Source organism: Amphimedon queenslandica, unplaced genomic scaffold (genome assembly GCF_000090795.2).
Source record: "Amphimedon queenslandica unplaced genomic scaffold, v1.1 AMPQUscaffold_12931, whole genome shotgun sequence".
NCBI lineage: Eukaryota > Metazoa > Porifera > Demospongiae > Haplosclerida > Niphatidae > Amphimedon > Amphimedon queenslandica.
This window is the reverse complement of record NW_003546833.1, coordinates 5,351-14,356: the sequence shown is the minus strand read 5'-3', so window position 1 is coordinate 14,356 and position 9,006 is coordinate 5,351.

The following is a 9,006-nucleotide window of genomic DNA, read 5'->3' as shown; positions in this document are numbered from 1 at the left end:
CATAGGCTTTGCCCGTGAGGTAGTGTTAAATTAGAGCCATTGGTTCTTGAGATTTTAGAAAAACCATGAGCAGACAAGGTTAAACCCATTTATTCTTACCAAAACAGACTTTTTTGACACCAGTTTCAAGGAGACTTACTTCTGCCCATTGGCCCTATTGATAATAAGGGAATAGATAATCTCAGTTCTAACAAAAACCAGTATAGTACTTTGGTACAAAATCATTGTTAGTCTTAGGATCATGATGGAATGGTATTAGTAATTGAGATTGATCAGACTGTCTCACCAAATTAAACTAGAAACAACGAGAGAACAACTACTGAATAAAAGAGACTGTATATATTATATAAAGTATAGGAGGTCCCTCTAAAAGAAGTAATGTGTACAAATTAAAAATAGGATACAGAAGCATGGGGCTTAAATTTTGTCCTTTTCAATTTTGGCAAAATTTAGCTCAAGACCATTATAGCACAGGGAGTTTGACCTGGTTTTTGAGCAACTTAAAAAATCGTAAAAAATCCAAATTCAATCTGAATCAGCTCAAACTTTCTACACAGCATAAGGACATCAATATGTATCAGAAAATGTCATACAAATTTAAAATGATTTTGGAGCCATTTTTCGGGAAAAAAACCCAAGAGATGCATAAGGTTAAACTGAATAAGGTGAATAAATAAAGCCAGAAGTTGGTGCCGGAAAATAAGAACAATTTGCATTGTCAATCTCCATTATGCACAAGCAACAAGAACACCATAGTTCTACCACTACATTATAATCAGTCACTCATTATAAATGCATTGAGTACCCAGTATATTAATCCCATCCAATATTAGCCCCTCCAGTGTATAGTGTATATGTACAGATGCATGCACAGTCTTGTACACATACTTTAATGTCTTCTCTATTATCGATATCCTGACACCTCCTCTTGATCCAACTGTACAATAATGTACAGGTACCGGGACTTTAATCCTAAACTAGAAAAACAGAAAGAGACACAGAGGCAGACTGGCAGAGAAAAAATGATTAAAGTAAGAAGAATCTTCAATTGTCTAGGTGTGGCTCATGAAGTATGAAGAACTATTGCAGTATTGGCAATGTGTTTTCCCATTCATTTGATGGGAAAGGTTTCCGAATTGGGTAGATCTTCATCCTGGTAGCAAACATTAGCAGTAGAGTACAGGCTATGCAAGTGATACCCCTATCCCTTTGCAGCAGCTCTTTTTCTCTCATCACTTCTCCATTGACTATTAGTACTATCCATTAGCTTTAGTTTGTAGTATATTTTTATATATTGTTTTCATAGATCAACTTTTTGATGTGCTTGATCTGTTGAAGAGATGTGGTTTCCCTCAGACAAGATGGCATGAGCTGGGACTGAGACTAGGACTACACAAGGACACACTAGATGTTTTGGGAACAATTTCTTTGGTGATGTACCTTGCTGCTTGACAGAATGCCTGACCAAGTGGTTACGTAGAACTGATAATGTTGACAGTGAAGGAGGAACTACCTTTGACTCACTGTCAGATGCTCTTAAATCTATGAATGAGAATGCTGTAGCTGACAAGTTAGATCAAGAGAGTAAGTTAATATCACTGATTGTATTAGTATTGACTCTGTGTGTGTATTCTATAGAATGTAATGCTATGATCAGTGGTAATGATATCAAAGGAACCAATAATGTACACAGCACTGCTACTGGTGAGTGTTACATTGATGATTTAGATGTACAAAAATTAGTATTTTCATAGATTGGTGGAGGAGTGTAATCAAGTTAGTAATGTAAAATATTAAAATTGTTAATCATGTATAAAATTCATAGTAAGCCATAATTGATTGGTATGCAGTATGAAATGCTTCAGTTGACATACACTGTAATTACTACAGCTATTTTAATTCTCTCAGCATCCTCCTACAGGTACAAACAAGCCATTGATAGGAGGTCCTCCACTCTCTCCTATTGCATTAATGGATTTACCAGATGATAGACCAACAGTATCTGAATTGATAGAGTTTCATGAGTTATTGATCAAAGGACAACTGGAGGAGTCTCTACCACTGCTTGATGCTGATACTATAAGAAAGATTAGAAGTGCCACTAGTGCTGATGAAGGAATGTCTCTTCTTATAAGAGCATTTGAAGAACATCCAACACTGCTACATAAAATGAGAGTAGCTACTAGAAAAGTAAAAGGTATAAAAATGCATTAATTAGCTAATGTAATCAGCAACCAATAAATTGTAGTGACAGTCAGTGTTTCATTAAAACTTAAAAAAACACATTATTTTTAAAAGTTAACTTTTATTATTAAAAGTTTGTTTCAAATTTGTACTGACAGAAGGTCATTGAATATTGCAATAGTTTCATAAAATTAATTTCATTACTTCACATAAATTTCAGCACTTTTAGAAAGAAAATGGCAAAGATGTGTCGTATATTGGCATAGCTATATACATGTAATATTGTGTGATTGTTCAAATTTGTACACTCTACATTAGAGTGTATACATATTTGTACACTTCAGAAGTGTGCAAATTTGTACATTCAAATAATAATGTGTACAAATTTGTACACTTAAATAAATTTTGGGTAATAGAGTGTACAAATTTGTACAAAATTATATTACATAAATTCTGGCTATTTTTGAATACATACATGTAAGATTTGCTCACAAGTGTAGCAATTCATGAATTGAAAGTGTTAAATTTTCATTAATTTATGCCATTTTTAGACACCTTTAGATGATAAAAGTTAAGATATAAAAATAATATGTTAAAACCAATTACTATTATTAGGTTTATCAAAAAAGACACTAAAGTGTCCTTCCCCAGTAGTACCTAAACCAAGATCATTGTCACAAAGTGGACGACTTCAACCACAAAGTCCGGAACTACCACGTGTACCACCAAGACATCACAGCTTATCTACTACGAATCCTCCATTGCCATGTCAACTATTAAAAAGTCATGATTTTATTGCCCTATCATTGCCCCCACCAGTGCCACCAAGACATCAAGCAAGTACTCTACTTAATACTAAACAACTGACACCACCAGTGCCTAAACCTTGCCAAAAATCACTACCTACATGTACACCAGTTTCACCTCCAGCACACAGTACACAACCACCTCCTGTACCACCAAAGCATCATAAAAAACCTTGTACAGAGACACCACCAATACCAAAACCAAGAAGTAAAACTAATTCATCATTATCACCACAAGTACTTGCTACAACAGCAAGTCTATCTTCACCAGAATATATTACAATGAAAGAGATGTTAGCTGATCTAGTCGATCTGTTGGCTGGAAATCCTCCAGTTATTTTACAATTAAATAATCGATTCTTTTCTCTTGCCATTATACCTCAAGATGTATACAATGCAGTTGCTCATCTTAATCATACTCCAAATGAAAGAGCTACTCGACTCGTCAATTCTTTATTAACTATCATACAAACTCATTCTAATCCTAGCAGTGTGTTCACTTCTCTCATTACTTCACTACAGAAAGTAGGACTAAATAACATGGCATTTAAACTAATGGAAAAATTAAGTAAGATACATTATAATAACAATTAATGTTTATTTATTTTATATTCGTAATAGAAATAAAGGGTGGTCATGTTGATCCTAATCTAGAGCAGCAACCATTAGTCAGTGAGGGACCACTTCAACCAGTGGATGTCACTGCACAATTTCACATATCACAACCAACAATCACTCCATCACTATCATCTACTCCAGCCTATACTACTGTCATTGAGCTCAGTTCAAAAGATGAAGTTGCTACCAATATTAAAAGTCTTCATTCTCATTTTGCATCTCTTGATTCTGATATAAGAGATGAGTTTGAGGAGCTGGTGGAAAAGGGTAAAGTAAAGCTTAAAGCTGTAGCTAGGAGTGCAGCAGCTTATTTAAGCATTCAAGTATCCAGTTTAAAATATCGCGATGCTGATGAATTGTTTGATTCTCTTCAGCCTCATTATGATTTCTTTAACTGTGATGGTGTACTTAAACACTTGGCAGACTCTTACCTTTCAGCTGCACAAACTGAATTAATTTATTACATTGATAGTGTTGATAAATTCTCAGAATCATCACAATTGAAGCACATACGATCAACAATCAAAGAGAAATTGTCATCATTACCAGCAGCAGCTTCACCAACCACTAGTGATCAAACAAAACCAGTCGTTATTAAGCTGAATGACAGATGGGAAGAAATGACAATAAGTAAACTTAAGACAGTCCTCAAGCATTACTTTGGAGTAACATCAGATCTCTTCAGTTACATTAGCTTTGATTATGGTTCATTTGTTATTACACTGTTAATACCAACCTCACTATTACAGTCTATTATTGATACAATCAATGACAATAGAGAATCAATGAATAGATTAGGAGTTTTAGAAGTCACTGTTGTTGACAAGGATACAATTCTTATCAGAGATGAAGATGAAAATAATTTCTACACTTCGCTCCATGAATCAGTTAAAGCTGGTGATAGTTTTGAAGTATCAATGCTACTGCAGTTAGGAGCTGATCCTAACAGTAAAGATGAGAGAGGAAAGAGTGCAGTAGAGATAGCTAATGAAGGAGGACACACTAAAATAAAAGAAATACTATTAACTGGTGCTGGAAGTGAGTTGAGTATTTTGATATTTGCCAGGATTATTAATAATACACTCAGCGCTATTATTGCATGCAGTAATGTACAAAAGCAATTATTTTAATGTTCTAAATTTATTAGTCAAAAAACTTGTCAATGCAAAGTCATTGTTCAGAGTATAATAATCGCAATGGTGTGCAAGAGAACAGTATGTGACAAAATTGAGTTTAGCAACAATTGATCTAGCATAATCATTTATTATTAATTATTGATATACATATATATGTAGGGATGGCAGAATCTATTTACACAGCACGTATTGACTATCCTGGAATAAGGAGTGATGATCTTTCATTCAGTGAGGGAGAGCAGCTGGAGACATATGAAAAGTCTGATAATTTTTGGTGGAAAGGAAGATCCTTGGTGTCGGGTTATGAGGGAGGCATTCCTAGTAGTTGTGTTTACTCAATGTTGGAGTCACTTCAATTGTTAGAGTTTATACTGTCAGTGAAAGACGTGTCCCTTCCTATTCTACAGAAGATAAGGAATGATTTATCTAGCAATGATGAGAAAGCTTCTCTTTTCTTGGAGACTATTAATGATGATCCTATCATGATACCTGCACTGAGACAAGATAAGGAACAACATGATGAAGGTAATATTTGTGATCATTGTGAAAGTCAGTACAACTATTTATGAACATGTAATGTCATTTGTACATGTATACTTGTCTATGTATTACGTACAATGTACATATAATTTTATACATGTCATTTTATACATTATATTCCTGTCCCTACATAATTATGTGTACATTATGTGTGTGTATGCATGCATTGTATTGTGTGTGTGTACTTGTTTATTGGTTGTAGTGACAAGTTGTGTGTGTTTGTATATACACTGTATACACATGATGTGAATATGTGTATTATTATGTACATACATGTATGTAAGTATAATCAAAAATGGATGTCCACTTTTGGTATAATCCTTTGGTTTATATTAGGAGTCACTGGGATTGTGAACTTGGAAAGTGACAGTGTATCCCTTACCTCTCCATCTCCATTTCAGTGTAATGAAGTGATTAGTAATATTAATAATAATCATAAGAAGATTGAACTCTACTTGTCATCTACTAATAGTACAGTATCTCTACTATTATCAACTAAACTGCATACACTAAACCTGAGGAGACTTGAGATATGGTTCACTCCATTAACTAATGATTGCATCCAGTACTTGTGTATACTACTAACTAATAATAAAACAATACAAGAACTAGTCATCATGAGCCACTGCATTAGTGATAGAGGAGTTACTAATATCTGTCAAGCACTTGAACATAACTCTACACTTACCTCATTAGATCTTTCTAATAATCCTCTCATCACTTCTACTAGTGGACAGGCTCTTTCTTACCTCCTCCTCTATAACTCATCACTAGTTGAACTGTATCTATGGAGGACTTCATTGTCTACTGAGTCAATACTACTCATCCTCCAGTCACTAATAGATAATAAGAAGATAAGGAGACTCAGACTAGACAAGCGACACAAACAGACCTGTATTGATATTTATCCTAACTATCACCTCATACAAGACATAGTAGAGTGGAGCAATTACTAATCACTCTTCATGTGAACTTGTGTATCTTCACCAAAAACAAGTAACCAATCAGAATACACTATAATAGAAAAGGCTGATCTCTTGTTTTATTAATTAATATTTTAGTGATAGAGCAAAGTGTCTCCCTTACCAACTGAAACTACATTTGTACATCACAAAAGGTGAGAACAGATGTACATGTATGTGCATGTACATGTAACTGGTAATTTTTGAAGGAGTGGAATTTTTAGAAAATTTGGTGTCTTTTTGATAGCAATAATATTTTGTCAAATACATATAAACCCAACAAAGATCATCATTTTTAACCATATGTATTATGAAATTATGAAATGCACAAAATAAAAGTGACCAGCATGTACAGTGTACATGTAGAGCTAGTGTATGTTTTATAGTGATTGAGTGTATAATGTATTACAATACAATTATGAGTGTATATACTAGAGTAGTGTCGTACAATAACACCATTGAGTACTGTAGTAAGAGGAATGACTGAATATCATTATTAATGATAGACACATGAAAGACACCAAACATATACATTGTAGGTACATGTATACAATGTAGATGGTACAGTATAGATAATACTAATTATTAACATAATACATGTACATGTACACACAGGAACACTTATTTATCAAATCAATTATAATTACAGTTATCATTACTGTACAGGTATGCTGGTCACATTGTATGGTTTTATAAAAGTGGACAATTAAATTAGCAAATAATGTAATATTTAGCAAGCAAAGTTGAAATCCACATTCACTAAAAATTGATTCAATAATCCACAAATTACATGTATTTCTAGCAATATACATAGATGTACATGTACATATGTACATGTAATTACAGAAATTAAACACTTTCAAAAGTGAAGGTTTCCCGTGTGAATACTGAATAGAAACTTTCATTTAACACATATAACATTAAACTTTGTTATTATTATTATTATTATCATTCAAACGCTCATACAACTATCAATAATATTTATCAATAGAGAGGACACAGATTAATAACAATCAGTACATGTATTTGACATGTAAACACATTATGACTAAGATAACACATTTCCTAATAATTCCAAAGGCTACAATAAAACATCATGAAAATGCAAACATGCCAAAAATAACTGAATTACATTACATTACAATTTCAGCTTTGATGTACATGTACATGTACATGTACATGTACACAGGTTTCAATTTACTAGAAACTTTAGAAGATATTACATCACATAAAATCCCTTGCACACACAATTAAAGGTAAACAGCTTCAAAAACCCTCACAAAATACCATAGATGATATACTACATGAAAGGGATTGGAAACCACCGTTTGCAGCAGGAATTTCAAAAAAGATATTACTGGTATTTCAAAAATAAAACAACAAAAGTGGTCTCATTGTTTGTTATATTGATGCCGGCTTCAGTAACTGTTCTTGGCACTAAATAAACATGAATTCATCAATGTATATTGTTAAGTACACGTAAGTACCTCTTTGATATGAGAATGTATCATTACTAGGTAGTCCTTCTCCTAACTCATTAACTCCAGTTAGAACATAAGTGTAAGACTCACTTGATAAATTATTATTATTCATAAATTGGTAACTAGTATTGTATATTGGTGTAGTATTTACTAGAGTACCAGAACTATTATACTTGTACAACATAGTAATTTGGTATTTCAATGGCAGGATCCCACGTCACAGTAATAATGGAGCACATATGTACCACAGACTTAACATTGGTCACTGGTGCCACTTTGCCTATAAAAAGAGAGTGGATGGAAGTATAGAAACTCAATTTCTTACGAAAAGAAAAGATGATGGTTTGAAATGTCCTCCATAATTATTGAAACTAATAATAATAGCAAGTTCCATTATTTGAGAGATGTTTATAAGAGTTGCGACTCAATCTTCAAAGAAAAATGTTGTCGACAAAATACTGCTATTGCTATCGCCAGTCCTATCATATGCAACTGTTATAACATAACACTGGATCCATTAATAGCGGTATAATCCAGATCACTAACACTATCCAATAGTCCTGAAGGAGTAAATATAAATAAATGTACAGGATACATTGGTATGACTAACCTTGAATTAGAAGTAATGCTACATCACTAAAAAAAGGATTAGCTTGAAAGACAAGTGCCTGACATTGGATTTCTGAGGTGTTGTTAATGGCATAGGCTTTGCCCATGAGGTATAGTGTTAAATTAAAGCCATTGGTTCTTAAGATTTTAGAAAAACCATGAGCAGACAGATTAAACCCATTTATTCTTGCCAAAAGTGCTACCATGGAAGATTTGTGCATGGTGCATGTGAACTCTATGGTCTTATTAAGTGTTGTATTGAGAGGTAACGGTGAAACCAAGAAGGTCTGGGTGGCTAAGGCATCTATGATAGCACAAAAAGAAAGAAACATACATACATTGTGTATATACATTATACATACATAAAATTATGACTAGTATCATAATCAAAGTGTCCACCACAGAAGGTAAAAGTCTCATTCCAGAAATTACAATCTGTCAAAACCTTTGCTGATTAACTGCAGGATATCCCACTGAGCTGACTTTGACTCTAACTCCAGCTCACAGACTTCTTTCGACACCACTTTAAGGAGACTTTCACTTCTGCCTGTCCGACCCATCAATAATAAGGGAATAGATAATCTCAGTTCTAACAAAAACAGTATAGTACTTTGGTACAAAATTATTGTTAGTCTTAAGATCATGAAGGAATGGTATTAGTAATTGAGAT